Source organism: Moschus berezovskii, chromosome 18 (genome assembly GCF_049115385.1).
Source record: "Moschus berezovskii isolate FMDL1 chromosome 18, NW_MosBer_1.0, whole genome shotgun sequence".
NCBI lineage: Eukaryota > Metazoa > Chordata > Mammalia > Artiodactyla > Moschidae > Moschus > Moschus berezovskii.
In genome coordinates this window covers 3,049,873-3,062,858 of record NC_142477.1, presented here as the reverse complement: position 1 = coordinate 3,062,858, position 12,986 = coordinate 3,049,873, and the positions used below count along the sequence as shown (strand labels likewise).

General features: G+C 39.9%; 2 pseudogenes; one reads left to right on the top strand and one right to left on the bottom strand.

Moving 5' to 3' along the window:
- Positions 1-11,449, top strand: part of LOC148774936 (acidic leucine-rich nuclear phosphoprotein 32 family member D-like) — a 147,889-nt pseudogene extending 136,440 nt beyond the window's left edge.
- The window catches only part of LOC129557885 (acidic leucine-rich nuclear phosphoprotein 32 family member D-like), a 146,874-nt pseudogene that overhangs the window by 130,621 nt on the left and 3,267 nt on the right, over positions 1-12,986 (bottom strand).

Sequence of the window (12,986 nt, the reverse complement as noted above, 5' to 3'; positions counted from 1 at the left end):
GTATATATCAAGTTTTTAAACACGATTATAAAATAAATTTAAACAAAAAAAAATTTAAGTCGTTTCTCAAAATCAAAATGAAACACACACCTAAACTGTGTATTGAGCTAAACCAAACAGAGGAGTACTTAACTCTAAAACACAGTAATCTGACTGCACATCCTTGGTGAAATACATCCTAAGGACATAAGAAATACAAAGAAACCTTACAGGGCTCTCAGTAACGATACTGATATGATTCTGAAATTAAGTACTGTCTGTATATCATAAGCTTTCGGAACGAGAAGAAACAAAAATTCTAAAATATTAAATAAAAACTCTCCAATACTATTTAATTACAAGTTATCAGTAAAAACTCATGCTGCACTGTCTTTTTTTTAAAAAAAGTTATTTCCTAGCTCCATCTTTGACGAGACCTATAAATTACTAACCTAGTATCAATAAGCATAGCACCCAGATAGCAGTCTGCAAAAATCCGTGAAAATTCTCTCCAACTAAAAGGAACCAGCACTCCCTAAAGAAAGTGATAATTCAAGTTCTGAGGCAGAATTTTATGAAATAAGGTTGGATCATACCAGAAAGCAAGGAAGCTATCAGAAACCCCTAGGGTAGTATCAAAAACACTTAGGAGCTATCTTGAAGAGGTGCTCACTACCAAAAACAGAACAGACTCAGCCACAACAAAATAACAACTGCAGTGGACTCAAACGCATAAAATATGGTAAAAATCCATGAGTCCACAATGATACTTGAAAAGAGAACAATGATATTTGAAAGGAGAAAGATCTCATTAGTCACTTTTGCAAGATTCTTGTGAATCAATTTATTATCCTAAAAACTAACAAAGGAGAACAGCTGCATATTTGCTGTCTTTTTTTTACATAAACTGAACATAAGAGTAATTCAACAGTCCAATAATCAAAATGAGCAAGTTTCTGTTTAAAGTATTCTAGCTGAGAAATGAAGAATGACAGAATATCACCATTTTGCTGCTGCTGCTAAGTCGCGTCAGTCGTGTGCGACTCTGTGCGACATCAGGAACCGCAGCAGGTCAGGCCTCCCTGTCCATCACCAACTCCCGGAGTCCACCCAAATCCATGTCCATCAAGTCGAGGATGTCATCCAACCGTCTCATCCTCTGTCGTCCCCTTCTCCTCCTGCCCTCAATCTTTCCCAGCATCAGGGTCTTTTCCAATGAGTCATCTCTTCGCATCAGCTGGCCAAAGTACTGGAGTTCCAGCTACAACATCAGTCCGTCCAGTGAACACCCACGACAGATCTCCTTTAGGACGGACTGGTTCGATCTCCTTGCAGTCCAAGGGACTCTCAAGAGCCTTCTCCAACACCACAGGTCAAAAGCATCAATTCTTCTGCGCTCAGCTTTCTTCACAGTCCAACTCTCACATCCATACATGACCACTGGAAAAGCCACAACCTTGACTAGATGGACCTTTGTTGGCAAAGTAATGTCTCTTGCTTTTTAATATGCTGTCGAGGTTGGTCATAACTTTCCTTCCAAGGACTAAACGTCGTTTACTTTCAAGGCTGCAGTCACCATCTGCAGTGATTTTGGAGCCCAGAAAAATAAAGTCAGCCACTGTTTCCACTGTTTCTCCATCTTTTTGCCATGACGTGATGGGACCAGATGCCATGATCTTAGGTTTCTGAATGCTCAGCTTCAAGCCAACTTTTTCACTCTCCTCTTTCACTTTCATCAAGAGGCTCTAGAGTTCCTCTTCACTTTCTGCCATAAGGGTGGTGTCATCTGCATATCTGAGGTTATTGACATTTCTCCCGGCAATCTTGATTCCAGCTTGTGCTTCCTCCAGCCCAGCGTTTCTCATGATGTCCTCTGCATAGAAGTTAAATAAGCAGGGTGACAATATACAGCCTTGATGTACTCCTTTTCCTATTTGGAAGCAGTCTGTTGTTCCATGTCCAGTTCTAACTGTTGCTTCCTGACCTGCATACAGGTTTCTCAAGAGGCAGGTCGGGGGTCTGGTATTCCTGTCTCTTTCAGAATTTTCCACAGTTTACTGTGGTCCCCACAGTCAAAGGCTTTGGCATAGCAATAAAGCAGAAATAGAAGTTTTTCTGGAACTCTCTTGCTTTTTCCATGATCCAGCGGATGTTGGCAATTTGATCTCTGGTTGCTCTGCCTTGTCTAAAACCAGCTTGAACATCTGGAAGCTCACAGTTCAAGCATTGCTGAAGCCTGGCTTGGAGAATTTTAAGCATTACTTTACTAGCGTGTGAGATGAGTGCAATTGTGTGGTAGTCTGAGCATTCTTTGGCATTGCCTCTCTTTGGGATTGGAATGAAGACTGACCTTTTCTGGTCCTGTGGCCACTGCTGAGTTTTCCATATTTGCTGGCCTACTGAGTGCAGCACTTTCACAGTGTCTTCTTTCAGGATTTGAAATAGCTCAACTGGAATTCCATCACCTCCACTAGCTTTGTTCGTAGTGATGCTTCCTAAGGCCCACTTGACTTCACATTCCAGGATGTCTGGCTCTAGGTGAGTGATCATACCATCGTGATTATCTGGGTCGTGAAGATCTTTTTTGTACAGTTCTTCTGTGTATTCTTGCCACCTCTTCATAACATCCTCTGCTTCTGTTAGGTCCCTACCATTTCTGTCCTTTATTGAGCCCATCTTTGCAAGAAATGTTCCCTTGGTATCTCTAATTTTCTTGAAGAGATCTCTGCTGCTGCTGCTAAGTCACTTCAGTCGTGTCCGACTCTGTGCGACCCCATAGACGGCAGCCCACCAGGCTCCCCCGTCCCTGGGATTCTCCAGGCAAGAACACTGGAGTGGGTTGCCATTTCCTTCTCCGATGCAAGAAAGTGAAAAGTGAAAGTGAAGCTGTTCAGTCGTGTCCGACTCCAAGCGACCCCATGGACTGCAGCCTACCAGGCTCCTCCCATGGGATTCTCCAGGCAAGCGTACTGCAGTGGGCCGCCATTCCCGTCTCCAAAGAGATCTCTAGTCTTTCCATTCTATTGTTTTCCTCTACTTCTTTGCACTGATCGCTGAGGAAGGCTTTCTTATCTCTCCTTGCTATTGTTTGGAACTCTGCACTCAAATGGGTATATCTTTCCTTTTCTCCTTTGCTTTTCGCTTCCCGTCTTTTCACAGCTATTCGTAAGGCCTTCTCAGACAGCCATTTTGCTTTTTTGCATTTCTTTTCTTGGGGATGGTCTTGATTCCTGTCTCCTGTACAATGTCAGCTGTACATTGGAGACAACTGCACTGCATCCTGTACTTGGCAATTTAGACAGTTCAAAATGGTGTGGGAAACGGAGGAATGAGCAATCTTGTTTCTATCAAAAGCCACAATACTCGGGGAAAAGACAGACATCAAGTTAAGAACTTAAGAAACATTTAATGTATGTGTTTATGTAGAAACGCACTTTTTGTAAAGTAAGAAAAATATACATACTAACAAACTAACAAGGATCTTTTCTCCAATTTAATAAGTGGACATTCACCCCATTTATTTGAACATGTTCCAATTTCAATCGAAGTATTGAGGAGGAATTCTCAATATACAATGAAAGAACACCCAACTTGTTGACTGTGAACAATAATAAGCAAAGTTGAAATAACCCACATTCTGCAATTTCTCTCCTGGCACCCTTAGCTCAATACCATATATTATTTCATTCGAAGCACTCATTTTGATTTCACCAAATATCAGTACAGGAATGAACCTGAGGTAGGCTTGAAGCCTGAGTCTGCTGAACGATGCTATTACCTAGGAAATGTCTTTCAACTCATCCAGTCCCACAAAGAACACTCAAGAATGTGCTGGGGTTACCTGCTCCAATTATTTGCTCCCACTAAAAGCTGACAAGTTGATCCAAAGGTCCTGGGTCAGAGAAAGGAGCGTGTCATCAGCAGACAAGTCCTTGTAAGGATCTAAGAATCCTTACTTCTATTTGCAAGTGTGCTGTGTTGATTGCTGAGATTCCATGTCCTTCGCTATTATAGAAACTTTACACTCTCAGACTGTCAGGAGACTGTCAGTGGCATCACTATCCTGATATGACAACCAAGCCAACTATCCCCAACATCACTTCACATCACCAAAGCTTTCTCTTTCTCATCTAGGTGCTCTCCCTAGAAGGAGTGAAATTCAAAAAGATGCGGTCTCACTGCCAACAAAATGTCTAGCCTATATGGGCATGTTTGAAGAGAGGACAGAGACATCTCCCCATGCCACCACCATGAAAGCCCCCGGAGCCCACAATGAGAGATGCAAACTCATCTGAAACGAATACATCGTCCTTCTCACACTTTCGCTCTAGTGTCACTTAGAAATGACATTTGGAATAGAAGTAACACTGGTGGGTCATCTAGTCTGCGTCATGCACTGTGCTAGCTACTTAAATCTCTCATTTAATCCTAATAGCCGTTCAAAGTATTTTTGTTATCAGTACCTTTTCACAAATGATTTTCACAAAGATGCTGAAGTGAAGTCAAGTGACTCAGTCGTGTCCCACTCTTTGCGACCTCATAGACTGTAGCCTACCGGGCTCCTCCGTCCATGGGATTTTCCAGGCAAGAGTACTGGAAGTGGGTTTCCATTTCCTTCTCCAGATCACAGAGATGTTAGGTGACTTAATTTCAAAGTCTGAAAGCTACTACGTGAAAGAGGCAAAAGTTAAACCCAAATCAGTACATAAATCTTTATGACTTATTTCTTACAACCCTATTTGCTGTCCAAAGGAGTTACACTGACTTAACATGACACGAGAACCAAAGATATTCCTCCTTCATTTTCTTGGTGAGAGAACTGGGTAGTTTTAATACCCGGCAGGGACTACCATGCCCGAACCAAATTCCTATATGAAACCAATACCCATTTTCATATACTCAATCTCACAGTCTATACCAAATCTCTCCTTACCAGTTAGACTGTGTGTAGTCAGTGGAAGAGCAGAAATATTTCATTCAACCTCTAAAATATTTTCAAGTATTTGGACTATACAAGTTGCCCTCTGCATTTCAAAATCTATGAATAATAATCTTTCCCAGATTTATGTTCGTTTACTTGGAAGTACTAAACCTTTGAATTTTACTATAAAATGAAGATTCTAAACCACGTAGTATTCAATTTGCTGAAAGCACTGCAACAAAGGATTAAAGACTAAAATTAAAAAAAAAAAAACTTTAAATTCTATGTACTATGTAGCTACATTAATATTAGAATATGGGAAAATGGTAAAAGCTATCACTTTCAGAGAACTTACTCCAAAAGTACTGTGCCAAGTACTTTAGAAACACTTCATTTTGTATCTTCCAAAGTGTTAACTCTAGTTTACAAGCAAAGTGACAATGGTAAGAAAACTCAAGTAACTTGCCCAAAGTAATACAGATAGAAAGTGGTAGCTGCTGCTGCAGTTTATACAACTCCATAGCTTTTACCTCTTACTGTCACAGTTTACTGCCCCCTAATTCCTATCTGGTCAACATATCTTTGTCCACAATTCTAAAACCATTATTGAAACACATACGAAATTATTTAAACCTATTATTAACTACATCCATTAATTGGTCATAGCTTCTAAAGTAAAAGAATTAAAAAGTGCCTAAAGAATTACCATTAGAAAAATTCAAGTAAGGCAACAGATTTTCATGAAGCCCTGAGGTCAAGAACAGATAATTCACACAACAAAACCTTTATCACTGCTTGGGAGTTCCTGTTCTTAAATCGATGTGAAGATAGTAAGACCAGGATACCATCTTAATTATTTAAGACAATGTAAATACTGTAAACCCACCAGCCTGAAGGCTGAACCAAAGAACCCATTTTCAAAATCATGTTACCTTCAATATTTACTAAGTGAATCATGAATATTATTATTATTATAGTCTGCTCTTTAAAGTCTTATTATCAAATAGCAGAAAAGATGTAACCATAACTTGGACAATTTAAACTTCTGAAAGGCTATTACTTCCCCAGTTCCAAACTTCCAAATTTCTTCATAAAACAATAATATCTGAAAACTAAGATGAGTAACATTCCCCAAACCTGAAATCTTCAATCGATCAGAGTCTGAACCTAAATACATAACTTTTTAATGTACAAGATGCAGTTCAAAATAACATATTAGTTTTTCCTGTTGTTTATCAAATACATTCATTAGACTGATTAAAAGGGCAATACAAGAACAATTTTCTACGACATGCCAAATAATAGATGAAGTCTTACCTCCATTGCTAAAGCTGCCGTCTGTTGGTCATAATGATTCAGAAGATTGGGCATGAGGGCAGTGTTACAAGGCAAATCTTGGCACATCCTCAAGGTAATAGGCTCAAAGAAAACAAACTGTGCCCATCTATACAGCCCACAAACATAGTCAAGGGCCACAGATAGAAGACGATCCAACTCACAGCCATGCTTTCTCGACTGAATGAGATTCAGATGATCAGGCCTACTCAATATGTATTTTAGATCTTTGTACACCTCAGCTTGAAAGTACTTCTTCTATCTTGCTGTTAAGTTCTTCAAACAGAGTTATTCTTTGCACCGTCAGAGGTTTGTTAGCTTGGTCTCACGAAAGGCATTTGTTTTTGGTTTCACAATATGGGAAAATGACATCATCTTGCCTCATTTTATTACATTGGGCACCATCTGGCCAACGTGTCAAGTGGATCAACCACATTCCCAAACAACAGACTCCATCTTAGGAGAAGAGCTCTTTCTGCCTTTGGCTGAAATATCTGAAAAATAATTGTTTTTTAAAAATGGGAGAAATTAGCAATTTCCTCTTGAAATATTACAGGCTTGATATTAAAACTTTGATTAGCTCAGTACAGTTGCAGGATACACAATCAGTATACAAAAATCAGTTGCGTTTCTACACACTAACAATCAGTTCTAGGAAGAGAAATTTTAAAATACTGCCTTTGGGACCTTCCGGTGGTCCAGTGATTAAAGCTGCACACATCCACTCCTGGGGCACCAGTGCACTCCCTGGTGGAGAACTAAAATTCCAAATGCCGGGCGTGTGGCAAACAACAACAACAATCACAGACTTTGACCGAGAGACACAATACTGTCTTACAGATAAAACACATGGGTGTTTCATAAACAAATCCTATAGCTTTTCTACCTTAGCATTCTTGCTCTAGATATACCAGAGAATCCATAAACAGCATTTAAAGGCACTGTTTCCTCCCTCAGTTGTTTATATACCATACAGTTTAATTTCCCATCTATAATGGTAGTTTTTCATTTGTCACAAGACATAATTGATCCATTGGGAAAAACTTGCATGCTGTTGTCCTAAATTTTATTTAAATATCTGCCACACTTAATAACAAGTTATTTACATTTTATTATAAATGTTTTAATCATTAAATGATTCAGCTTTTCCCTCCAGGGTTTCTCTCTGCTCCCGCGAGTAACTTGGCTCCAGGGCCTCCGCTCGCCTGCCTGCACGCCGCCCGCCACCCAGGACCGTGCCGTCGGCCTCTGCCTCGAGCAGACCCCTTCCGACGGCCCTCGCTGCGCAGGCTGGGACGCCTCTCCCCTCTCCACGGAAAGTTAAGTTTGAAGAAGGGGGAAGAGAGAGAAACATGGGCATGAAGAGGAGGATCCACCTGGAGCTGAGGAACCGGACCCCGGCACCTGTTCGAGAACTTGTCCTGGACAATTGCAGATCAAATGATGGGAAAATTGAGGGCTTAACAGCTGAATTTGTGAACTTAAGAGTTCCCCAGTTTAATAAATGTAGGCTTGATTTCAGTTTCAAATCTTCCCAAACTACCTAAATTGAAAAAGCTTGAGCTCGGTGACAACAGAATCTGTGGAGGTCTGGATATGTTAGCAGAAAAACTTCCAAATCTTACACATCTCAACTTAAGTGGAAATAAACTGAAAGATATCAGCACCCTGGAACCTTTGAAAAAGTTGGAATGTCTGAAGAGCCTGGATCTGTTTAACTGTGAGGTTACTAACCTGAACGACTACCGAGAGAGTGTCTTCAAGCTCCTGCCCCAGCTGACCTATCTGGATGGCTATGACCGAGAGGATCGTGAAGCCCCAGATTCAGATGCCGCGGTGGATGGTGTGGATGAAGAAGAGGATGATGAAGAAGGAGAAGATGAGGATAAGGAGGAAGATGAAGATGGTGAGGAAGAAGAGTTTGATGATGAAGAGGTTGACGATGAAGATGTAGAAGGGAGGAGGATGAAGATGAAGTCAGTGGGGAGGAAGAAGAATTTGGACATGATGGAGCAGTTGATGAAAATGAGGATGAAGAAGAGGAAGAAAGCGGGAAAGGTGAAAAGAGGAAGAGAGAAACAGATGACAAAGGAGAAGATGATTAATAAGACCCCAATAACCTGCAAAAAAAGAACTGTTCAGTATTGGCTGGACTGCTGACATGGATCTGGTAGCTGCTGTTTTTTGTTTGTTTGTTTTTTTTGTAGCTGTGATACAAACCCCAGGACACCCACCCACCCAAAGAGCCAAAGAATAGTTCCTGTGACATTCCACCTTCCTCCATTTAGTCCCTCTTGGAAATCCACCACCAAGCTTGGGGACTTCACCCCAACAAAATTGTAAGCGTTGTTAGGTTTTTGTGTAAGACTTGCTGTAGTGTGGATAGCTGTGATTGGTGAGTCAACTGTCCGTGGCTACCAGTCACACCAAGATCGTAACAGCATTTTTACTTTCTGTACAACAAAGAAGTTTTGTAAATAAAATCTTAACATTTAAAAATAAATAAATAAATTCAGCAGATGGTATCTGTGAAAGGTGTAAAATATAAAGAAATCAATAGATATGGATTCAAGCCTCTTCCCAACTATGTGAATCACTTAACTTCTCTGAGCTCAGAATTTTCCTTTCTAAACATTGCACCTCCCTATCAAAGATGGTACATAAGCGAATTATAAAATAATGTACTCTATAAAAGGTAAAGCAGCATCAAACTTTAGGTAGTTTCATTACTGAATTACAGCGGATACAAAGACTTACTTCTATCAACCAATACTGAACTGGCAAACAGAAGATTCTAAGAGTATTATCAGGACATTTTCCCAACAATGCTTCATCCTTTTAGATAGTACAAAAATTCAGTACATAGATAGAAAACGTTTGACCAACAAATGCTTCATTACACACAGTCAGGCTGCAGAGAAGAGTCAACCCTAGAAAGTTACAGCGTGGGATACGAATGATTTCCAGTTAAGAGTTTCTACCAAGTTTCAGAGTCCGATTTGACACTGCCTTTGCTGGGGGCTTCCCTGGTGGCTCAGACGGTAAAGAATCCGCCTGCAATGCTGGAGACATGCGTTTGATCCCTGGTTGGGAAGATTCCCTGGAGGAGGAAATGGCAACCCACACCAGTATTCTTGCCTGGAGAACTCCATGGACAGAGGAGCCCGGCAGGCTACAGTCCAAGGGGTCGCAGAGAGTTGGATGCAACTTTCACTTTTTTTCTAGGGACAAAAATATGCATCTCTCTGGGGGCTGGAAGGGTAGGTAGAGTGGAAGACAGGACTGGTAGGAAAAAAGCATATTCTAAAACTATCATACTTCCATTTGGTTTTGTAATGATGTTAAGCCTGCTTTTACTTTATTTTCGTTTCACAGATGGCAAATATTTCTGTTTGAAGTACACAACCTCAGTTGGGAAAACATGAGAAAGTCAGGTTCAGAAATTCTCAGAGACCCAGGTTAACAGGACAATTCAAATAGATATTAGGGCCCGTGACAGCTTAGACCTTGAAAACTTGAACTGGCTTGGCTAAAGCAGAGAAAGAAACTGTCCTTTGTGCACTACCAATGACAGGGACCTCTGCATCCCAAGCTTTAATTACTGGGCAGAAAAAACTATTTGGAGAAAGTAAAGCCATGGCTGAATCTTCCCAATTTTTCCCTCAAGCATATGGTCTTGAGTAGAAGAAGGGAAAAGCAAAGTCTACAACCTTAGGAATTAGGAACACCAAAGTTACAAGCGACCTCTGCCCCAAACGTCTAATCTAATACTGAAATCTCTAAGTAAGAAATATTTGTTAAAGCTTCTTGGCCTGCCATTGTATTGTTTCCTCCTTCAAGCTGGGCCCAGAAATGTGATGTCTGGCTATGTAAAAGTGATATTAAACACAGTCATGTATATGGAAGCTTATCATGCAGCACGGTAACAATTATGCATATCATTAAATATGTCAAGCCCTGAAAGCTTTATTTCGCTACAGTATCAAAACATCCATATAAGTTCCATGTTTGTAGTTTGCTGCTTATGCAGCATGTTCATCTGCTTGCAACTTAAAAAATAAAAGCTAAAGGGAACACTGCTGCTGCTGCTGTCACTTCAGTCGTGTCCGACTCTGTGTGACTCCATAGACGGAAGCCCACCAGGCTCCCCAATCCCTGGGATTCTCCAGGCAAGAACCCTGGAGTGGGTTGCCATTTCTTTCTCCAATGTGTGAAAGTGAAAAGTGAAAGTGAAGTCGCACAGTCGTGTCCGACCCTTAGCGACCCCACGGACTGCAGCCTACCAGGCTCCTCCATCCATGGGATTTTCTAGGCAAGAGTACTGGAGTGGCTTGCCATTGCCTCCTCCGAATTATGTGCTGAGCAAAAGTAATATATAAAATGAATTTTTTTAAAAAGCAGATAAAGAATACTACTTTAACAGAAAAATGGAAAAAGGACATACATTTACAAAAGAAATACAAATGGCCAACAAACACATGAAAAGATATTCAACTTTACTAATAAAAACATACAAACATGATATATAACATTTTTGCCAATCAGATGAGCAAAAAGAATAACAGAACACAGCATAGGAGAGGGTGCAGAAAAAAGAATATCTTCAACATTCCCACACTTGGAGATACATTTTTCTTTTTTTTTTTCTTTTTTTGGCTGTCCTTCACTCCTTCACGGCTTGCAGAGTCTTAGTTCCCCAAACAAGGACTGAACCCAGACCAAGGCAGTGAAGTGTCTAACCACTAGACCGCCAGGAAATTCTCCATTTTCAAGTACTACTGGAGGAAAGGTAAACTAGTTGGCATTTCAAAAAAATACCTATGGACATCAAAAGCTCTTAAAATGTATATACTTTGATTCAGCAGACCTATTCTACAATTTATTCTAAGCAAGTAAACACAAGTACACATGACGTATAACTGAAATGTTAGTACAACACTGTTTATAAAATAAAAACCCAGAGACAATCTGAAAGTCTACCAATAAGGAATTGGTTAAACTACAGCACAACCAACACATGACACACTCACTAAAAATGATGAGCAGGATCTGTATATGCTGACTTGAAAAGACAGTAACAATACAGTAAGTGAAAAATTAAATTTTAAATGGTTTACAAAACAGCATAGAGTCTCCCACTTTTGTCAAAAATATACATACGAGAAACAGAATAAAACTACCTGAATTGTTTAAAAATACAATATTATAGGGACTTCCCAGGACTCCACACTTCTACTTCAGGGGGCTCGAGTTTGATCCCTGGTCAGAGAATTAAGGTGCCACAAGCTGCACAGCGTGGTCAAAAAACAGAAACAAAACAAAAAAGGAGTAAAGTATTATAAATGCTGAAATGTTATTTTTAAATCTGTCACATGTTATTTCTGTACGGGAAAATTAAGTCTGCTAAATCTGTAAATGTGTGCTGACAATACTACTACTTGAATCAATGTTTACTGACTGTTGATTAAGTAACAAGCCAAGGGACACAAAAATGCCCTACCACAGGCAGCAAGAAAAGCAAAAAAAAAAAAAGATGATAAACTCAGAATGGGTCAAAAATTGATTTTCACTACTGAAAAAAAATCAGATCACCTCTCAGCTGAACCAAATATCATGCACAGTTTAAAAAAAAAGTTGATATATATTCTAAATTGTTTTTCAATAATATAATGAAATAAATGCTTCTAATCAGGATCACGGGAGTATGGATAGCAACAATCCTTTTTCCTAAGAGAACCAGCCTTGAAGAAGCTGTAAGTTTCAGACAGCAGGACACAGAAGATTGAGCAAACCAAGAAATGCTGACAAAATACAGCAACTGATTACATAAAGGTTAAAAGATTTTTTGTATTCTTTTTGATATTATATCTTTGACTACAGAAATCTGCAGAATCTCAGCTGAATAAGGGAATTGCTGGATTAACTGGAGGGAACAGTCTCAGGCGCCAAGGACCAGTAGAAAATGAGGGGTCTGTAAACAGTTTTCCATGCCCTAACCCTGAGGAAAGAGACATTCACTTCTTTACAGAGCAATACAAGATATCTGGGAAAACTAATTTCAGATTAAGTGACCTGATGATTATTTCATCAGAAAACAAAAAGGACTAGATACACTGAACCCTACACTTTAATTTTTATCAATGTGTAACATCAGGAATCTGATATTCCCCAATTTACCAGTTCTCTTTTGAAGATAAAAAGTAAAAGCCCCTAAAATAAGGTGAGTATTTGTCCTGAAGAACAGCAATAAAGGGGATGCAGTCTTGGAACTGTCTTCAGAGGCTGGCTACAAAGCCAGACCCAAAGAACTCAGGTGGGAAAAGCAGGAGATGGCAACTGTGAAGAGGAAAGAAAGCAGGCTGAATCCCAGAAGAGACAATGACAAAAGTGGGCCCTGGGGGCTTGTCAGCAGGGCCCTGCAACAAAAGATGTTAGCAATTCTATTCCAATTCACACTTCCTGTACAGAAAGTGATTCCTTTCATCTTTCTCAGCTTAGATTTACTTATCTTGACACACCACAAATGTACGTAACATTTTGCGTTTCCAATTCAGAAATTAAAGGTTGCCTCAAACACACTGGCTACAATGGGAACAGGAGGATATTCTTTTGTCTTCCTTCAGAGTTTTCCAAGACTGCATTATAAGGATTAGCAATCACTACCTCTGAAGCTTCTTCTCTCAAGGAACATAAACAGCAAAGTACACACTGAGAGCATATCACTGCTCAAAGTGCTAGATTCCTTTTCCTA